Consider the following 11,562-nt stretch of genomic DNA (forward strand, 5'->3'; position numbering starts at 1 on the left):
CTTTTCTGTATTTGAACAGCTTGCACATTTTTGTAAAAAGTGAATTTGGACATAACCTGCTAACAGAATAACATTTAAAGAAAAGGATAGCAAGTTTTAATTCATAAAGGCCATTGTTCTTTAAATATCAGATACCCTTAGATATCCTAAACCATGGAATAGTCTCTTTTCCTTGAGTGGTTTTGCTCTTGACCCTGGGATGTGCCTGGGACCTCAGGAAGAAGCCTCCCATCATCAGGTGGGACCTGCTTCACCAGGTGTACCCCCCTCATCAGGCAGCTAGAGCTCCTGCTAGAGACAAATAAAACAGACTCAAGAAAAAGGAATCTAGGAAAGATTCAGAATACCTTTTCTTTTAAATTAAATACAATATTTTCTTAATTCTGTTTTCTTAAGTATCTCAGGCTGGGCTGACATATCTGCTTCTCTCACATTTGAACCACTCTAGTGACCCTCTCCCCCAAGCAAGAAAAAAATTATCAAAATACACCTTTGGTTCTATAAACTGAGGTGGGCTTTACCAATGAAACCTGGTTCCTAGTGCTTTCTTGAAGCTAATAATTTACCCTTTTTCTGTTTCTAGTCACCACCACCACCCTCCCCCTGAAAAAAAATAAAAAGAAAAAATTCCCTTACGTGGAGAAACCTATTTTATTACATCGATTATCAGCTAGCTAAGAAAAAGCACACCCATTTCCTTACCTATTAAAGAAATAACTGTATAAATGTTACTTTGGTGGCTGTGATGGAGGGGCTGGCTGTAGTCAAGAGCATCAAAGCTGTCAGATAGAAAATATTTGCTGTGTTGCTGAATCCAGCAGCTGACACTTGGCTCTACTGCAGTAGTTATGGGCCATGATGACAAGACAGGCAAATTGGAGATCAGCATAAGAAGGGTTAACAAAATGCCCTTCACCATACTGCAGGCAGTTACATCTGCGAAACCCTCAACCTTTGCCAGTTTTATTTGCATCTAGGAGTTGGGCTCCACGTTACGAGGAAATCTGTCCCCAAGACTTTTTACTTGGCCTTTCTCTGTTAATTCTAGTAATGCGCAATAAGACTCACCACCAAAGGGTGGCCCGAGGTGGAACGGCCAAGCAGAAATTTCATTTCCCAACCAAGGGAACATTTCAATTTCTAGGAAATCAATTGAGCTTCTATTAAAAACAATGACACATCTATGTGCTTTCCGCAAATAGGCTGCTTCCTGTTGGAAGGCAGAAAGCTGCCCTCCCCTGGGCCTCCAGATGAGCTCTGATTTATCCCTCCTGCACCAAGAATCATGTGAGCTGAAAGGTCAGGCAGTTAAAGATTTATGCTTTGTTTTATAAGATTGCTCAGAGAGAGACTCTTTTCCCTCTCTTGTTTATTTTTTATCCTCCCCCAGCCTGTCGTCCATTTTTCTGCTGAAACTATACCATAGAAAAGGAAATGGGAAAATGTCCTGTAATAGGAGTCCAAGAGCTTGCTGTCTCCCCAGATGGCAGGCTGTGTTGAATCAATGAGGGCAACCCCTGTGGCCGGCCACCACAACCCACCCAGAGAGGGGCATATGCATCAGTGCGCCTTGTAAATCTTTTTTAACCTTAGTTCTGATCTGGGATTTATTTGTTTTTCTAGGCAGATGGATCTGGCTCTCTCTGGGCCTTACAAAATGATCTGTCACTGTCTACCCTAATAACCTACGACAGTCTGTAATAAAGTCAGCTTGCCAGGTCTAGCAAATGGACACCATAGCTTAGATCATGTTAGGGCTTTTTGTTTATTAGATTCCTATCTTGGGCTACCCAGGCATTTGTCTTTTCTTTAAAGTATATACCCGCATCTCCCACCCCGGGACAGCCATCTGAGCAAGGCATTGCAGAAGATGAAGCCTAGGTGTGTTTATTACTTCCTTGCTGGGTGTGATCTTTTATGCTTATTATTGACATGGTAATATTTGGGGAAACATCTAGTCCAAAAACTGATAGGTGAGAATATGTTAAAAATCTTAAGAGCTTACAAATTTTTAACCAATTCATATCTTACCAATCTCATTTGCTTCTCTCAAACCTGTTTCTCTTTTCCTATTTAATATAATCAAGTCCCTGTGAAGAGAGCTAGACACCAATCAGCATGTTTTGACTCTTCTCTGTTCCCCTTGTATCAAATCAGCCCTGTTTCTTACTGATTGAGCCTGCAAAACGCCAGTGCCTCACTGCAGCCCTCCGTGATGCCTCCTAGGCTTATTCCAATAACCTCAAAACTGTCTTCTCCACCAGTCTATATCCCTCCTCCTTAGTCTATGGATTTCAACACAGCATCCTACTCCAGAAATCATCAGTGCCTAATCTTTTATTCAATGTAAAGTCCCAAATCCCTATAATAGCATCCCCTTCACTGGCAAGACTCATTTGCTATCCACTCCCCTCACACTCATACCTATGAGTTTGCCCCACTGCCCCTGCACCTTCCTCAACCTTTCCAAATCTCCATGCATTTAACTGCAGTTTTTCTGTCTAGAATTCCCATTGTCCTTCCCTTAACTCAGAAAAAAACAAAATAGCCACTTCTTTAAGATTCACTTCAAAAGTCATCTTCTCCATTAAGCATTCCTTAACACCTCCAAGAAGAATGAATCTCTTTTTCCTGTGATGCATCTTTATTCATTCTGCTAAGTAGACACCTATACCTCTGCATCATAGCAAGTTACAAGCATTTCTCATTTCCCCCATGTCAGACTATGAACTGTTTAAAGTCAGAGCATGTCTTATCTGTATCTCTACCCCTAGCAATGGACCCAGTATTTAGCCATTAAAATTAGAATTCTCTGATCAGTTGCAGGAGCATGACAAATGATTTGATTAAGTCTCTGAATGCACTTGGCTTTGCAAAAGGTCACTTAAGGAGAATTATGTAGATATAGCCTATAATATTTTCTAAAGTCTTATAAACTAAATCAGGTTCAGGCACTTAAATTTCAACTGAACTTGGTCCCTCTCTATAACATCTATCCTTATAATGTTTAAATGTTATAATAGCAAATTTTAAGTCCCAAGACTTGCAATGACCTTGTAGAGGTCGGCTGTTGCTTTTGTGGCTTCCTAGCATCCATTGTCTATTCTCTTGGTGAAAGTATTCTGAGCTCTTTGGGGAACTTACTAGCTTTCTCTTTGTGTACATTCCACTAAGGCTGTTAAGCAAGATTCTGAGTCCTGTTCTAACCACAGTGGTCGCATATGACTCATGCCAACCAGAGGATACCCTCCTAGAATTTGAATGTTGAGCCCTGGGGTAAAGTGTTGAAGACAATTTGTTTAAACAGAGCTTGGAGAGCCTTTTGAAAACTGTTGCTAGTTAAACACAAGGAACTATTGTTTGTTTCTGAGCCAAGCTGTACAGAATTCCTGTTAATTCTGTGAAGTACAAAATATCCAATATCCTTAACTTATTTTTTGCTCAAGTTATCCAGGTTGGCTTTTATGGCTAGTCAAAAGAAAGCCCAGGCCAGGCACAGTGGCTCACACCTGTAATCCCAGCACTTCAAGAAGCTGAGGCAGGTGGATTTCTTGAACCCAGGAGTTCAAGACCAGCTTGGGCAACATGGGGAAACTCATCTCTTAAAAAAAAAAAAAAAAAAATTAGCCGGGCATGGTGACGTGTGCCTGTCGTCCCAGTTACTTGGGAAGCTGAGGTGGGAGGATGCCTAAGCTTGTGAGGTCGAGGCTGCAGTGAGCCAAGATCACACCACTGCACTCCAGCCAAAAACAAAAATAATAAAAATATATTAAACCTGTTCACGATAGTCTAAGTGTTAATTCTATTATGTTATGCCCATTGATTATATCCAGATTGTTTAGCTAGGTATGAAATACAGGAAGTCTTGGTTATAATCTAATTTGTGATATAGCCAAAATAATTCATGCCTAAAATCATTTATAGGTTACTTGAAGTCATAAAATGTATATACAAGATTTATTCTAATCCTCCCATCCCTCAAGAAATCAACATAAGCTACTTTTTTGATACACGTGGAGTTTCTTTAATGTTGACTCACCTAATCATTTTCATGTATAGTTTTGTCCCCCAGCCCAATGCAGCAACCATATCAAATGGTAAGGCACTATGAGTATGTGATACATCTAGCTTATTTACAAAAACTATAAAGAAACTAGAAAATACAATTTTGTAGGACCCACGAAGTTCTACAGCATGCAGGCACAAGAAAGCCCCTTTTATCCATGATGTGAGCTCATTCCATCATGACCTCCTTCTCTCTCAGAACAAAGAATTCTTCTAAACTTCTCAGACTTCTCTCCAGGTAGGAGACACCCAAACCACTTATTTTACAACTGATAATATGTACGTTATTTGCATAAACATTTCTCAGTAAGATTATCATGAGGAAGAGGGCCTATTGAAACGATGACCAACAAAAGAAACCTCTAGTTTAAAAAAACAAAACAAAACATGAAACACTAAAGTCTTGTTCTAGGCTTTTACTCTTGTGGTTGCAAGAATGCATTCTTCTGCAATACATAACTTCTTATCTTATTCTTCTCTATGATTTATTATTGGCCTATCGATGTTCTCTTGAATTCACTTGCTTCCAGCATACATTTCTAAACTAAACCTACAACATTTACCTTCTCTTTGAAGTTGATTTGCCTTCCAATCTCACTACTCAACATAAATCAATTGTGTCTATGGTTGCAACTTCTGATGTGAACCAACTTCAGATTCGGGTACCATCACAAACTAGCTGTGTAACTGGGGGAAAAAAAGCCAAAACACTAAAATTCTGAGTATGTTTTCTCATCTTTAAAATGGGTCTAATAAGTGTACTAGCCACATAGGAATGTTGTGAGGATTAAATGAGATCATGTATATTGCCTGGTATATAGTAAGCCCTCAATGAGTGTTAATTTTGTTGAGTATGATGACAATATTGATTAATAATGTTCCATTTTAATACATTCATTTAGGAATTGAGGGTGATCTGTACTATTGCATTCCTTCTTAGTCACCTTCATGCCATCAAAGATAACAACACTTAATGAAAAGCTGGCAGCAATAATAGAAAAGTAGTCATCCCCAATATGAAGCAGTTAACAGTCTATAAGAAAAATTTCACAATAGGGAGGATAATGCTATGATAAGTTTTTTTCTCAAGTAAGTCTAGGCATCTTAACTGAGACCTTTCAGTCAATTTCAAAACATTTTACCTTGCCTTTCCAATACTGCTCCTTGGCATAGTGTTTCTATTTTAATGTTTTTAATGTTTCTGTTCTGCTCTAATATGCTCTAAAAATAAGGCAAATGTGTAAAGATTATGGCTAATATTCCTACTTAGACATTGTTTAAGGTACAAAGATCCAAATTTAACAGAAACACATAAGAACAGGGGGTCCAAGTCCTGAGTTCTAGTCCAAACTTTGCCATTCACTTCCTATGTGCCCTTAAATCAATTCCTTAATCTTTTTAAATAGGGTTCCCTGTTAAAAAGGAAACCTTAGACAAGTCTTAGTTTTAACTAAATTTAACCAAAACTGAAATGGTCAACAAATACAAGACAAAACAAAGCAAAACCAGTTCATTAATTGGGCAGCCCTCCAACCCACAGCAAGTTTATAAAACTCCAATGAATTACGTGATCTGGCAGCATTTGAAAGAAACAAAAGTTCAGTGAAGAAACAACTTAATTGGTTAGACCTTAATTGGTTAAGTGGTTACAGAACCTCCTGCAATCACTGAAGTTCAGTAACTGTAGTTAAATTCCATATTGAGCTGTTAGTCTTAGTTCAAGATGCTTATCCAAATCAATGGCCTCTCATAAATTTTATTTAATAAAAAACCTCCCTCTAAGTTAGAGTCTCGATGCAGGGCAACAGGGCTACTCTCAGCCACCATCATCCTGGATTACAGGCCTCAAAACATCATTCATAGATTATGGCAACCTTATGATTACATTTTTTGGCTCCTTATTTCAGCTGAAAAGAGACCATTTACAATTCAGCAAATGGCTGCACATAGACATTTAAGACTGAGGAAACATCAGGAAACTACTGTGACTATCAAGAGGAAAATATCAAGAATTTGGAGTATGCTCTTCGCCAGGGTCCTCATGAACCAAACCAACTAAAAGAAGTGGATGAAAGAACGAGCCAGATGAGGAGTCTCTCCATTTTAAGCAAATAGCCTGTTCATTAGTTTCTTGTAACTAAGTTTCTACCATATCCAATTTATTTGTGTGCAATAAGAGTATTATATTGCCTCTCATAACTACATTAAGTTAAAACAGAATAATTGAGCAGAAGTCTAGTGACATTATCCTGTCAAGCAAAAAAGGAAAGCATAGGAAATAAGAGGGGTAAGAGTCTCATTCTGATGAGTTTTGTCTCAGTATCCTGGGCGAAAGCTGTCCACATCCAAGATGCTATCTACTTTGAGGATAAAAACTTCCCTGGTCAGCTTTACCTTAAACTCTCCAATAGATATACAGTTCTAAGGGTCTGAAGGGGCCTTTGTAAGTTGAAAAATGTGGATTCAAAGTTCAAGGCTCTGAAGCTTTACTGTAGTATGAATGGTGAAAAGAATCTGGTATGGTTCTTGCCAATGGGATTTAAGAGCAGTCCTTCTCTCCAATGCCATTTCCAGAAGACCCAATATCCAGGTTCTAGATCATGAAAGGTCTGGTTATCATCAACTAGAGGATTACAAAAAGCTTCCTTTATCTGATGAAAATACACTCTGGTACAATACATCAGAGCCCTCAGCATTTAGAATTTAGAAAAGCAGGAGACACATAAGGTTCTGTTATTAAAGATAGAGGTCTTCCAGTAACTATTTCATCCATTAAAGCTACTGATAATACCCTTGGCAAAGTCAGTCCAATTAACCCACCAATTTTAATTTCCGTATAGTGTTTATCCTTTCAGTCTTTCCAGAAGCCTGATCATGACAGAGACAATAGCAATGACATTGTGTTAGTAACACCTTAACTGTTTTATCATTTTCCCTGTATAGAGGGTATCCCTGTCATTGGAGATCTCTCCAGAGATGTCCGATAAGGAGAATAACTTTTTTTTTTTTTAACTACAATTACATTCGTCTTCCTGCATGGAAAGCTTCTACATAAGCAAAGAACATAGACTATTACAAGAACACATTTACATCCTATTGAAAACAGTAATTGAATGAAATTCCTTTGTAAATGTTCAAATGATCTGTCATGTACAGAAATGAAACACCTGGGGTTTTTATTGGCCTCCCAGTGTCACAGGATCTTTGGGGTGTCACTTTTCCAGCCAGAGACCTCTGTAGATCGTGGCACATTTGGCTGAGTTTTGCTCAGGCCCGCTGGGCTTGTTCTGCCCACTCAGCCTGGCAGGCTGCACTCAGATCACACTACTGGCCTGGATTCTACATCTGCAAAGGTGAGCCAGGCACAGAGTGGTGAGGAGTGTGTGAGTGACTGATATGGTTTGGCTGTGTTCCTACCCAAATATCATAGTGAATTGTAGCTCCCATACTTCCCATGTGTTGTGGGAGGGACCTGGTGGGAGGTAAATGAATCATGGGGTTGGAACTTTCCCATGCTGTTCTCATGACAGTGAAAAAGTCTCACAAGATCTGATGGTTTTATAAAGGGGTGTTCCTTCCACTGCAAATGGTGTCTTGCCTGCCGCCATGTAAGGTGTGACTTGCTCCTCCTTGTCTTCTATCATGATTGTGAGATCTCCCCAGCCATGTGAAACTGTCAGTCAATTAAACTTCTTTCCTTACAAATCACCCAGCCTTGGGTATGTTTTTATTAGCAGAGTGAGAACAGACTAACATGGCAGTCAAGCATGGAGTCTGACCACTATAAACAGCCAGTCATGGTGGCTGCATTGTGGTGTGCAGCTCCAGGTGCCAGCACCAGTGACATCTCCATGAAAGTTTGCAGATGGACCACACATACCATAAACAGCTTCCACAGCTAGCACCAGGGAATGTGGCAGTGCCCAGAAGCTTGGAGCTACCAGAAACCATAGAGCCCCAAAGAGGGTGTCACAGCTCTGGCTCAGGGAGCTCCTAGGTCTGGGCTCCCCAAAAGGCCAAGCTCTTCTCTCCTCTCTTTTCCTTCTTGTCTCCCACAACATGGCAAACAAGGGGCATGTTTCAGTTTGTGTTACAGCTCTTTCAGCACCACCATTCAGAAGGCCCTGAGTTCTTGTCCCATATTCAGGAAGAATTAGGTACATGGACAAGTGAAGGATGAGCAAGGCAAAGAAGTGCTTTATTGAGCAACAACAGCTCAGAGGTGACCTGCAGTGGGTGGCTCCTCTCTGCAGGCAGGTCATCCCGTTGCCTAGCTGAGTCCAGGGTTTTTATGGGATTCAGAGGGGAGGAAGTGTGTGTTGATTGGTCAATGGGCAGCCATGGGTGGGACCAGAAAAAGAACCATAAGTTCTCACTCCAGTGTGTGGAAATGGCAGCCTGGTTCCCAGGCCTCATGCCAACCCTGTTCTGAAGGTGGAGTCTCACCAAGGAACTACTACTTTCTATCCAGGAAACTGTCTGCCTCCTGCTACCATCAACCTGCCATCCACGGTGCCCACAGTGTCTGTGCTGTTCATGCTGAGGGGTTCCTACAGGTCCATGCTGAGCCACCCTTATCTCTTCCTTGGCCTCCCTACCATGTTCATCAACACCCAAAATCTGGAGGGGGCCAAGGCAGCAGAGGTCTGGCATGTCAGCAGTGCCCCAAGTGTGGAGACATCCAGCCAGATCATGACAGCGCCTGGGCTCAGCCACAACTTTGCTCCACAATCGGAGTGGGTGCCGGGAGCAGGGAGAAGCTAGGCAGCAGGAACAGACACTCTTGAGCCTACAGGGGCAGGAGGGCTTCCAGGGCCCCTAAGGGTGCAGGGATTCCTGGGTCTGCAGCCATGGCTGCAGCTGCATCCAGGAGGGCTGGGCCCCTGCTTCTCCAATTCGGAAGGGGTTGGAACAGGCAGCCCCAGCTACACCTCCCCCACTGAAGCTAGCATCATGGCAGCAGCTGCTCCAAACATGCTGCTGCTGCCATCACCAGGATTATAGGATTGACAAAGCAAATATTGGCCATAAACCATTTTAGCAATTTTATACCAGTCACCCTCAAATATTTATTCATTATTTGGATCATCCTACATATTCCATGATGAGTTATAAAGTGCAAGGTTCTTTACAATAGAACCTTCAAGGATTCAAGGATGACTAGGCAAGCATCCAGTTCCTTTGTGAGTACATGTTTAAATATAGAAATTTACACTAAATTTCTCTCTTCAGATACTGATTTCGCTTTTCCAAATCTAGTGCATTATACTCTTAATAAATCATTATAGGGAAGTTGACTTGGATGAATTTTAAGGAGTTCATTCAAATTGCACATCTTACCAATTTCAGCATTGGCTGACCTCGCATGAAAATCTGCCAGAACACATCTTTGGTATTCAATTAATTCTTGTTCTACTTGATTTTGTGTTAACTTTATAAACCAATCATTAAGAATTTCAGGAACTCCCACCCAGTCTAATGGTAAGATCTTAAAGTTATGAAAAACTTGTACTTGTCAAAGTTCTTTCCATGAATCTTTTGAAACTACAACACTTTTTGAACTATAACCAACTGAAAATGCATTTAGAGAAGAAATAACTGAATGCCAAAGACTTAGAATGGCCATGTTAAAACATTATAACCAGCATTTGACAAGGAAGTTTGGTTATCTCTATTGCAGACAACATTTGAAGATAACAACTAGAATTATCACTGATATCATTATATTAGGACTAGTAGATATCTATGAATTTCATAGAATTTCTGAAACATGTTCATAAAGAAAATTCAGAGATTTAACATCATATTATTTGCTAATGCTTTCCATACAACATATGAAACGAGCCTAATTAGTTTAAAACCTCTACAGAATGAGATACTTTCTAATGCTCTCCAGGTACCCACCTAGAAAGTCCCAAGTCAATTGTAGATTAAAAAGACTAATTTATCATTTGATTTGGGGTAACGTAACAAATGGAGATTTACAACACTTGATCAAGATTACAGGTCACTATGAAATGGTCACTTAATCAGAGTGATAATTAAATACAGAAAGACACATAGTGGTAGGAAAAATCCTAGCTCTTTAGAAGAAAAGACTCGGTTTTCCTATGTAATCAAACAACCTAATAAGGCTGTATTCCCTATTAAGAACAGATCAATTTTCCACAAAATCCTTTTTGTTTTAACATAGAAGACTAGATTCTAACTTTGCATAGCTACACATTTGATATCAATGCTCAGTTCTTAGAAAAACAATTCCCCTCTAATCGTTATCAGCTTGACCACACGAAATTCCTTTCACAAAACTTATCTTCCATAAACCTTCTACAACTTTCTTAGCCATTCAGTTTTATTCATTCTTTCTTTATTCTGAAACAACCTTTAAACGGTCTGTAAATTAGACAAAATTGCTCTCAACAAAAATTAAAAACCCACAGCTTTCATATTGTATAGATTCACTTAACCAAAAACATCGCTTACTTTACTCGTATATGAAACCATATAGTTTTTGTTTGTTTGTTTTAATTAGAATCTCCTCAACTCTTAGTGATCTTAATTTCCAATGGAAACCTTGGAAGCAAGCAATCTTGAACTGTCTTATAGTAGTATTTTGTAGATGAGCACCATTTCAGCTTAGAAACCACCATTTTTGCTTGGTCTTTGTAGTACTACCCTTTTTATGTTTAATAGAGTGTAAGAAGTAGAAAAATTCCTCTTCAAAGTTTCCTTTCTTGTTAAAAACTAAATCACAAGAGTTAGAAATAATAGTTTGTTTTAAACATTTTCTTCAAAGCCTTTTTGCTAATAACTCTTTGTTAAGCCCTATCCTATGTAGTTGTTAGACATGCTCACAGGTATGTGGTACATTCTATGCCTTTGTACTTTAACCAAGATATCTGTGATAGATGTGCCCACAGGCATTTCCCAGCTCATAGCCTATGCCCCTCCCTTATTTAAACTTCCTTTTTGTTTTCCATTGGTTTTACCTGTTTAGAAAAGTTTTAAGTTTTTAGCCAATCAAGTTTCAGTTTTAGATTGTGAAGTCTAGCTCCAGCCAACAGAGATCAGACACAGTAGTAGATGACCCCAAATGCGTAAAAGATAAATATGTCTGCTTTTCCTTTGTTCGTTGTACTCTCCTAGCAAGACAGCTAACAAGAGCACCCTTTCTGCAGAAACTAAAGATTGCCTTGCTAAGAGATCCTTTGTCTCAGCGCTAGTTTTTCTTTGCAGCACCGAGCATCTGTTTCCAACATAGACCAAAATAGACTGATTTGTCTATACTGTAAAAGAAAAAACATAATATACCACTAGCACAACTTATTATCAGACATAAAAGCTGAGACCATCACTATGTTTGGTATTAGATAAGTGGCAACAAAAATGGCTGACACAAGAAGGTCAGTTCAGCCATTCAACTATTTGTAGATAGAATTGGACAATTTCTTTTTCTTTTTTTTCAGGATTGCAATTCACATCTATTATTTACAAAGA

At 39.4% G+C, this 11,562-nt stretch overlaps 1 long non-coding RNA gene across 1 annotated transcript in view; it reads left to right on the plus strand.

Moving 5' to 3' along the window:
• The window catches only part of LOC108284098, a 14,737-nt gene extending 3,552 nt beyond the window's left edge, over positions 1–11,185 (plus strand). Inside the window, exons 2-3 of the long non-coding RNA XR_001817074.2 lie at positions 7,446–7,448; positions 11,091–11,185. This is a non-coding gene — a long non-coding RNA (uncharacterized LOC108284098). The remainder of the gene's footprint in view (positions 1–7,445; positions 7,449–11,090) is intronic.
• Positions 11,186–11,562: the final 377 nt, after the last annotated feature.

This window comes from Cebus imitator, unplaced genomic scaffold (assembly GCF_001604975.1).
Source record: "Cebus imitator isolate Cc_AM_T3 unplaced genomic scaffold, Cebus_imitator-1.0 Scaffold269, whole genome shotgun sequence".
Classification (NCBI taxonomy): Eukaryota; Metazoa; Chordata; class Mammalia; order Primates; family Cebidae; genus Cebus; species Cebus imitator.